This window comes from Egretta garzetta, unplaced genomic scaffold (genome assembly GCF_000687185.1).
Source record: "Egretta garzetta isolate BGI_Z169 unplaced genomic scaffold, ASM68718v1 scaffold322, whole genome shotgun sequence".
Taxonomy (NCBI): domain Eukaryota; kingdom Metazoa; phylum Chordata; class Aves; order Pelecaniformes; family Ardeidae; genus Egretta; species Egretta garzetta.
This window is the reverse complement of record NW_009259044.1, coordinates 4,326,409-4,335,433: the sequence shown is the minus strand read 5'-3', so window position 1 is coordinate 4,335,433 and position 9,025 is coordinate 4,326,409. Positions and strand designations below refer to the sequence as shown.

At 48.4% G+C, this 9,025-nt stretch overlaps 1 long non-coding RNA gene across 1 annotated transcript in view; it reads left to right on the top strand.

The window, feature by feature from the left end:
* LOC118451902 overlaps positions 1-5,141 on the top strand; it is a 16,948-nt gene extending 11,807 nt beyond the window's left edge. Inside the window, exon 3 of the long non-coding RNA XR_004841480.1 lies at positions 5,132-5,141. This is a non-coding gene — a long non-coding RNA (uncharacterized LOC118451902). The remainder of the gene's footprint in view (positions 1-5,131) is intronic.
* The last annotated feature ends 3,884 nt before the right edge of the window (positions 5,142-9,025 follow it).

Below are 9,025 nucleotides of genomic sequence, written 5' to 3'. Positions count from 1 at the left end.
CCCATCCCTGGAGGTATTTAAAAGAAGGATAGATGAGGTGCTTAGGGCCAGGGTTTAGTGGTGGGATGGCAGGGGTAGGTTAAAGGTTGGGCTCGATGATCTTAAAGGTCTTTTCCAACCAAAGCGATTCTATGATTCTATATGCCCTGACCCTACAGAAGGAATCTGGCATTTTAGGGGGAAAATGTGCTTCTGGGGATGAGTCTGCCACAATCCTGCTGGTTTTCACAGAGCTACATTCTTGCCTCTGCTTTACTAACCCAGGTTTTATCATATCATAACTCCATGGGTTACAACCGTGTTGTCCTGGATTTGAGTGCGAGGAGAATTAACCCCCTAAAATGGGATGGGGAAACAGTGCGGGGAAAACGTCCCCATGCTACAGGAGCTGCAATGGAAGGGCTGGTCTATATTTAGGTAAGGGCTCTGCACAGAATGGGTAATCCTCTTTCCGCGAATTATCCAGCCTGGAGATTAAACTGCTTTAAGCTCCCCCCAGGCCTCCCCTGCTGCAGCGGGGAGCGGGGGGGGGCGATGGCTGGAGGGAGGGGGGTGCAGGCAGGTTGCTGATGACTCATTTGGCTGCTGCCAGCCTTGCCAAGCGTGCCGAGAGGCCACCGCGGGCCCGACGCAGAGTGACACACGAGTGACGTGCATGGCGAAAGGGAACATGATGGCATCCCAATTAGGAAGGAACACGGAGCTTTATAAATAATTGCAGAGACGAGGGAGTGCGGCAGCAGGTAGGAGGAGGGACAAGAGACCCAAAGCAGCAGTTTTCCAAAGTGTAATATCCTTGATAGACTTTTTCAAGCTGTTCCTGTAACCAGGAAAGAAGGATGCTTTCTGAGCTGCAGCCGATACCTCTGAGAAGATGCTCCCACCCCACCTGCTTGGGCTGCCTCTGCAAATGGGATTCTGGGGATGCAAGTCAGGTTCATCTTCTTGGAGTGTGAATGGATCCCTGTCAATACTCCATTAAAATGTTAAAAGGAGGCCAATAACACAGCTCAGGGACAGCGAGGGTGTGTGTGGAGGGAATGGGATGTGAGGAGGGAGGCAGGCTGGATTGCACTAAAACCTGAATATTTCACTCACAGTCATGGGGCCAGTGCGCTGTGTATAGAAGGACAGATTTCTGTCCTTTACATGGAGCACAGCTGCTAGAGAAAAGGAATCCTGTCACTAATCTTCCCCTGGGGAGTGGTACACGCCACAGAGGAGACGTCCTTGTCACCCCTACAGGTGGGTCTCGGGAAAAAGCTTTGGTGGGGAGAAGAGTGAGAAAGGCTCAGCTGGGCCAGCTCTGCAGGGATGCCAAAGGGGCTCTTCCTCCTGGTGCCTGCAGCAGAAAAAGGGAGGGATCTCCTTGGGAAGCAGGAACAGAGTCCCTGTCCAGGAGACTGAGACGGCTGGCATGGCTGTTTTTCTGTATCTGGGTTTGTGGTGGGGCCACTCTTTTGCCTCCCCTATCTCTAGAAGCTGGGATCTATCTCAAAACTACGGTTTCTCTGCCTTCACTCAGCTTCTCAGGCTTTAATTAAGAAATCAGTGCAGGTTTTGATTTCCCCAATTCTCTTCATGTTTTACTCCTGCCTCAAGGTCTTGTCGCCTTGTCCTGGGGTTACATACCCCTGGTTGCTAACCCTGTGGACCCCCCAGTACAGCTGCCATCCCCCAGACTCGCCCTGGCCACCCTCATCTGAACGGCTGAAAACTCGGGTTTATTCACGGGGAAGCCGAGTGCTCCAAGGCACTTTGTTTTTCCTGCATTTAAATCAATTTATTCTACTCTCTGCTGCTTATCCTACATAACTTAAATCAGGCTTTCACCCCTATTGTATTTGCCCCTGCCCAGAACTGGGACAAATTGAAAGCCTCATCCTGCTGTTCAGCATTCCCACTTGTACTCGCATCATCTAGAGGATGCCATTTAAATAACTTCAGGGGAGTTTGAGTTGAACAGGGAATAAACGACCAGGCTCCCAGCTCACTGCTAGAAGGGGAAATACCTTGGCTGGCCCTGCAGCTCCTGCCTTGCCCAGGCTCACAGGCAGATTCTGTGCAAACCCTGGCTTGTTGCTGTGCCTGAGGTTAGAGCTGGAAATCACTGCAGCAAGCCTGGATGGGAGAGGGAAAGCAAAGAAGGGAAAGCCCAGGGGAAGTCTTTGCCTTTAACATGAGGTAGTGTGTCTTTCCTCCCTGTGTTGGACGTCCTCAATTTCCTGTTTAACTTAAAGTCAACACATCTGTCACGTTAGCATCTCCCGCTGCCTGGTTCCGCCAAGCCACCCCCCTCCCATCTGCTCTCCCTCCTGCCTCCAGCCTCCCTCCGCTCCTGGCGCTTTGTGGCTGGGGTGCGCGTGTGTGCCGGCGCCTGTGCTTTCTGCTGGCTGATGGACTTTTCCATTGCTTCTGCTTCAGTACCTGGATGCGGTCGCAGCGGGATGATTGGCTTGGCTTGCAGAGCATTTACTTCTAATCTCCGGCTTGTGACATCCTAGTGGAAAGGGGTGACCCTTTCAGGAGCAGCTCCACGGGCTAGAAAGAGGGGAAATGGCTGGTGAACGGCTGTGATGAAATATTTCCTAGTTCTGGTAAGCGATGCTTTTCTCTTTGGTCCCTTTCTGGACAATCAGTCCGGATGCAAAAGTAATAAGGCTTAATGGGGTAAAAGGCAAGGGAAGGGAGCTGAAAAGGAGACAGAAAAAAAAAAAATTAAGACTATTTGGTTTGTACTGAAGCTGTTCCAGGGGTCAGTGCTCATCAAAGCAATTTAATTACTCCTAGCAAGAGACTGGGAGCTGAGCGGATCAGACAATGTGTGTGCCTGGGCAGTCGGAGCAGCTTTCACTCGCCTGCAGTTTCATCGCCCACTCTTTATCTTTTTTCCTGCGTGATTTCCAGCTTGGTCTGGGGCACATCAGGAGCTCATGGCCAAGCACCAGTGGTGCTCTCCATGGGGCAGTCCTAGGTGAGCCTGAATGCTGCTTTTTCTGCCTTATCCTCTTTCCCGCAGGAGTTTTGGAAGGTCATCCATGAATTCTTGCCCCTGAGTGGATGCATAAAGCCCCTCAACTTTTCTAGCTGATAAACTACCTCTATCATGAAGCCTAACTGCATTTTTTTCCCTGAAACCAGTCCCCTAGGTGCTGTGAATAGCTGTTATACAGAGAGGTACAGATACAGATGTTTGGAAAGAAGAAGATCTAGCGGGACTGCTGGCACTGTGAGCTATCTGATGTCCTGGACACTGACTTACTCTAAATGAGAGGTTTGCACGTTGGACTCTCAAATGGGTGTCCTGCTTCTAAATCGAGTGATGGCAGAGCTCTTACACTAGGGATGAATTTCAGGCCCTTGTTTAAAGAGGATCAAGGAATAATAAACCCAAGGGCAGCCTTTGCAATCTGGCTGTATTGGATCTGCAAAGGTCTGTACATAACATAGCTCTGTTGACAAAAAACAAAGGAAAAATATAGAGGTGAAGCATTGCCACTTTTGCTGACAGGTACAGAGCTACGACCTTCTTGATGGACCTGTGTTCCACCCAAAAACTGGTGCAAAATTTGGTTTGGGGATACCAAAACAAATTCTTTCTGGATTTATTTATGACAGGCAGAGTTAAAAACTGCTCCTGGAGAATATTGCAGAGATTATTTGTTTATAAAAAGATTCCTCTCATGATGTATTCATACAGAAACCTTCCCTTGCTAAAAACTCACGCATTTCCTACTCTTTGATGTTAGATACCGTGACACTTTGTGTGGGGCGTGCTGGTTGTTGTGCTTATTTCTAGAGGAACTTTGACATTTCAAACACCAATGACATTGAATCTAAAGAAAAAGATGATCCTCCTCTCCTAAACAGCAAGTTTTGGCTTGGCTTTTTGTTTCATGTGTGTTTCAGGGTGACGATTTTTTGTACCAAATCGGTGTCTGGTGAACAGGGGGTGAAGCAAGCATGGGAAAGTGGAAGGGGCTTTGCGTGACTGCATCCCAGTACTGTGCAAGAAGGAGGGAGCGCAGGAATTGCCAAATTTGTTTTCTTTGAGAGGGCTGATGATTGTATCTGTGAGGAAATCTTCTCAGAGAGGACAGCCCTTGCTTCCTCTAACCACAAACCATGGTTTGTTTCAAAAGGTTGAAAATCCTTCATTCCATGTTTCCAGAAAAACCAATTCTGAGCACGAGAAAATTCTGTAAATTGTTTTTCTTGTTGGATTATCTTCTAAAGCCTGCAGGAATGTTGATGCCCGTTTTGTGTCTGTGTGCACTTGACTTTTCTCCCACGTTCAGTGGGCAAAGCCAGCCGGTGGTGACTGTGCTTTCCTGGCCCCTGCTGCAGTGCTGCCTGGAAGGGCTCATTTCCCCTGTGTCATTAATGGCTCAGGAATATTTATAAAGAGAAAATCCTCATACCCATCTGTGGTAATTTTGGTACGTCTGCCAAAACAAAATTCTAGGGCCAAATGAATATCACAATATGCTAGATGTACAGATTTTTATAGCATCCCAAAGATATTTCCTGAGAGATGCTGATTTGAGGTTGGGGAAGTGAAGGACAGATCCTAAGGTCTTTGTCTCTGGATGGAAACAACATTGAACGTGCTGCAGAATTAATGAATGTTATGACTTCTAACTGAATTTTAGCCTTTTCTCACAGACATTTGGGCTGTAAAGGATGGATTTCCCTTGTGAAAAAATCCATTTAGTAAGGGCAGGGAGTCACATGAGATCCTAAATGAAGAATACTCCAGATCATTCCTGTGAAGACACTTGGAATCAGTGTCATTACCTCTTCAAGACAAGATAATCAAGGAGATGGAATATGAAACCTTTCCTTGCCAGGGAAAACTTCCACATTATTTGATTGAAATTGGAATCCAGTCACCTCATGCTTGTCTCTCCAGATTTTTCTTACCACATCTGCTAAATTACCACCAGCTATTTGCGTTTTAAATGAGGGCTTCCTCCCGCACAACCCATCTGCTCAGCCTGTTTGTTCTTCCCGTGCAGTCACGACTTTGTGATCACGTTCGTGTCGGTAAAAACACACTGGTGCTGGGGGGAGAAGGAAGAGGGGAACAAGGTGGCCTTGCAGATTCCCTTGTCTGGGTTGAATTCAAAAGAGGAGTTGGGTTAAAAAAGGAGGAAGAACCTCTTATGAAAGAGAATTAAGCTAGGGCAAGGGAGCCAGAAAGTTCAGGACACTTTGAGGACAAATCTTGTCTTTTTTCTAGTACTATCCTAGCAGATCATCCATCATAGACTTTCCCAGGAGTAAGGTGACATAGCTCACCTGGGCATGTTCTTGACTGCCTTAATGTTAGGGAGGAAGAAGAAATCAAGGCTTTTCTTGCTTGGCAGTGGCTGAAATGTGAGAGCACTTTACGGTATTTTAATCTGCCTCATTGAAGTGGAGGGGCCACAGGTTTTCAGAGCTGTTTTCTGCTCACCTGGGTGTGACAAATGTGGGAATGTGATTATAGATATAGAGGGATTTGATAGAGATCTTGGGGCCACAAGAGGTGTGGGCTTTTTCCAAAGCCCTGCAACGACTGGGAACTGGTTCTCAAATGCTTTCAGCCCACTGCAAGGGAGGAAATCTCACCCTAATTCCTCTCACCTACTTCCACTGAAGCTTGGAGTGGGCACCAGCCAGATCAGCTGCTTCTTGGAGGGGGTACATTTGTCCTTTTGCACCCCTATGCCACATGCACTCACAGCCCGAATTCACAGATATATTAGCAGGGCTGTCTCATAGCAGGGATCTAGTGCGCATTAATTACGAGCATGTGTAGATGAGGTGTTAAATGATTTATACGCAGCCCCTGGTTGAGAAATCCCATTGGTTTCTTCTCCTGATGTGTAGCTGCTGTTTGGCGATTAGTCAAACTTTCCAGGCATTCAGGAGGAGCTGAGGAGCCTTTTTGCTTGTGATACAGACCCAAAGTTGCTGGGCTTGGTGGAGGCTGGACCTCCTCGGTGAGCCAAGGCTCGAAAGGAGCATGGAGCACATTTCCAGTGGCGTGGGTGGGTGCACGCATGACGAATCCTGCTGTCACTGCTGCTGCTTTTTAGCCCTCTGGGGACTGTGGCGATGCCCTGACGTCGCACCACCCTTGGGAACACGGGCAATGCCTTTCGCATTCTCAGCGCCAGAGGATGGCAAATTTTAATTAAACTTGTATTTATTATTTGTCACTAATAGCTTTTTTTCCTTCTTTTAGATAAGGGTCTTTAGGCTTGGTTATTAGTATCTATTTTATAATGCTAGCGAGATAGGATCTTTTGTTCTTAGGAGCTCAGGCACTGCAAATTATCAGGGATGCTGCCTTTGCTGCGGCCGTGCCTGGTGTGGTGCCCATGGGTGCTGGGCAGCACGGGCACCTCCAGCCCAGGGTGTCCAGCAGCAGCGGGGGGAGAAGCTGGAGCCTCACTTGGCTGCTGGGGGGGGGCTGCAAGGGGCTGGGGAGGGTGCAGGGCTCGGGGGCTCTGGTAGGAAACACTCATGGACCATTTTGGGCCAGAAGGCATTTAGTATTTTGACACATTTTTGAAAAGCCAGCGATGACCACTGACTAAAGCAGGACATTTCAGGGGCTCCTTCTTACAGCTTTATTTCAAAGCAACACTTCTCTAGCATGGGGGCTAAAAGCAGAGTCTCCAGGGAATGCTGCAGAGCCAACCCACTGAAATCTGATGTCCTTTCAACCCCGCTAATCCCCCTAACACACACAGGACAGGCTCTAAGGGAACGAGGAAAGATTAGGAAAAGCCTAAATTGCCCCCCACACACTGCGAGTTCTGCAAAGCCATGTCTGCAGCCAAGATTTACACCCTGCCTGCTTTCAGACCAGACAGAAGTGGGAGAGAGCTCAAGCCCTGCTGACTTACAATTACAGGGCGCTGAGCACAGCAATTTCCCAGCATCAGTAGGACAGAAAGTGAGATTTACACCTGGAAGGCAGCTGAGAATTTGGAAGAGAGGGATGAAAAATAAGGTGCTTCAAAGTCACGCTGTTTGAAAGAGCTGCTGGGGCTAAAGCTGCAGGCTGAAATGGGGCTCCTGTTTGGCTTTCTACCGCAGCAAGCGTGCAAGGGAGGCGAGTGCTCAGGCTGGAGAGAGGCTTGGTGAGGACACGAATGCTCACCCCCCCTCACCCGCTCTGCACCAGCCCCCGCTGTTTCAGGCCAGGCAGCTGATTAAATATTGAAAGGCTTTGGTTGCTGTTGCTTGAAAGCTTCTGTCTGGATGAAAATGAAGTTACATGAGGACAAGTTTGTGCTGGTGCAATTAGTCTCTGTTTAAATATGGCTGACCATAAACAGACCAAAAATAGCTGTGTGGGTTTTATCGTAAAGGCAGTGTTAGGACGTGGGTTTGGGTTACTCCTTTTTGGAGCCAAGGTGTGAGAGAGCACAGGGAGGGGAGTTATTGCGGATGGGGATCCGGCTGAGTTGTCAGAGAGACCCTGTGGCATTCAGAGGCTGGTATGGGTGCCCAAAGGCTGGTTGTGATGGGAGCTAACGCCTGAGTTTCACATGTTCACGCAGCAGCCTTGCTCCAGGCTCACATCCCACACACCCCCAGCACCCTGGGGGAGACAGTGATGGGTAGAGATGCAGGCAGAGGGGAGGCAGAAGGGATTTGTGATGGGTTATAGGATTAGGCAGAGGCAAGACAGTTGGGATTACGGGTCAGGTCTAAAAGTGGACAAGGGAGAGATGGAAATGGTTGGTGTTTGTGGGAGGCTGCTTATAAATAATGGGAGTGCTCTACAGAGAATCAGGCACCAGAGACCTCAGTGTAACTAAGCTGTGGGAAAGAGAAGCCAAGGCTGGAGGAAGAAGGTCCTTTGCTGACTAGTGGCACTGCCAAATGTCAAAGACAGAGAGGAAGTGTTGCTTTCAGGTGGAAATAGAAAAACTGACTATTTTTCTGCTCCCCAGCCAGGCCAAGTGTTGTACTTGCATCTTCTGAGAAGGCATGAAGGGCATTTTCCGCCTTGTTAGCTGTGTGCAGTCAGGGGCTTCCTAAACTTTATGGCTTGGTGCCTTCCTGACAGAGCACTGAAGGGCCAAGTCTTCATGGTCCCCACCAGCGGGTACGAGGGATTTCCTATTACCCCTCTGAGCTTTTGGATAACCTGGGTACTGGATCCACCCACGGAGGTCCCCAAATCACTGGTAACACCCATTTCTGCTTCCATGGGTTTGTACAAATTGCTTCTTTTCTGTGTCCAGCCCCAGTGAGGATGCAGGGATGTTGATCTCAGTGGGCTGTGTACTGCAGGGAACATCACAGCAGGGGAGCAACAGGGCTTGGCCCAAGATGTTTAGTCACTTTGGGCAGTCAGAGAAGACACATTTGAGTTGGAAAAGAAGGTTCCCTTCATTGTCTGAGGGTCCAAAGTAGACACTCAAATCTTCTGTCCTGTCACCAAGAGAAAACTTGGGAAAAATATCTCTGATCTGGTTAAGTATAAATGCACCCAGAAAATAATTATCTACTTGATTTTAACATTGCTGTAATCTGCACAGATGCCGGACAGTCTGCGACCAAAGTACCAGGCCACCCAGCAGGCCGACAGGCCATCCAGCACGGGGGAACAGGACCAGCTGGGTAAATCGCTGCTGGTCCCACTGGGCCACGTAGAATTTTGGGCAGAGGAAGGAGCAGCAGCATTTGCCTCCTTCCTGCAAGGGGAATTTGGCCCTTGCATTGGACGGCATTTGTTTTAATCATCACTGAAAATTGGTTTCTGGCTGTTTTCATCTACAAATTCAGTCAAAATATGCCATAATTTTACTAAGGATTTCTAGAGTTTGGTGGTAGCATGCTATGGTCAGGACTCCTGTAAAAAAGCCTGTGAGTAAATGTACAAGCAAAGCTTTGCTTACTCACAGCCTAAGTGAACTGCACACTATTTGCTAAACCCAACAAGGAATTTAGCAGCTAATTTTTTTTCAGTGGAAAAAGGCATCATATTTATCTTTCTCATTCAAACTAAGATGGTACG